Below are 981 nucleotides of genomic sequence, written 5' to 3' on the forward strand. Positions count from 1 at the left end.
AAAGCTGGCTAAGGCTTAGATTAATAGCCCAACAATGACTAGTCGGATTAGCGCTACTGAAGAGGCTATAAGTAGCCACCTTAAGGTAATCTCTGCGAATGAGGGAGTGAAATGTGTAAGAAAAGGATTTAACAGAAATAGATGCATCAGTATTAAATATCACAGCTTTTTATAAGCCTGTCAACGTCTTGGCTAACATGGAGAAGCAGAAGTATAGAAAAACGTAAACACTATATCGAGTTCACGATATTTAAAATTCATGGCTAGGCAGAACAGTCACAGGTTATGGAAGTTGTAATTGCGTGGAGCATATTGATGGAGACAGATTCAAGGGCGCATGTAAAAAGAATATACTTATTAAAGAGAATGATTCGCAGCTGGAGTGAGCAAGAGTCACAAGAGGATATATGATACCGTTAATGTAAAAGCAAAAATTCTTGGAAACTTGATCTTGTTACTGAAGTTATATCAGGCTATGTAAGAAAAGCAAGAACAAATTTAAAATCCCTGAAATGGTACTTCGGGAGAGCGAGCAAAAAGACTTGCCTGTTTTGAAGCAAAGTGAAACCAGGGTATTCTCAGAAAAGTGCCAACTTAAGCGCCAAAGTAATCATTTTATTCTTCCGTAATATTAGAGTTAATCATTTCCCTTTGGAACTCGTTAAAATTGTAATTAATTAAACATAAGGGATATTGCGCCGTGTAAAAGCTACAACTGCAAACACTACACACTACAACGTCATCAGCTCGTATCAACTGAACTAAAGAAAATAAGTAAGTATCAAATAGTGAAATCCACCTCAGTCTCTATTGCACGATTCTATGAAGCCCCATAAGTCTATTCTGGATAAAAGCGTCGGTTTCATATTTAGCGCGAATATCGGAAATTTCTTGCTTTATCTATGTAATGTTCATATCATAAGATAGCGTAACATATGTTATGATACACGAATTTGAATGACCTTATCGATGTTGATTTTA

The sequence above is a fragment of the Penaeus monodon genome, chromosome 25, assembly GCF_015228065.2.
Source record: "Penaeus monodon isolate SGIC_2016 chromosome 25, NSTDA_Pmon_1, whole genome shotgun sequence".
Classification (NCBI taxonomy): Eukaryota; Metazoa; Arthropoda; class Malacostraca; order Decapoda; family Penaeidae; genus Penaeus; species Penaeus monodon.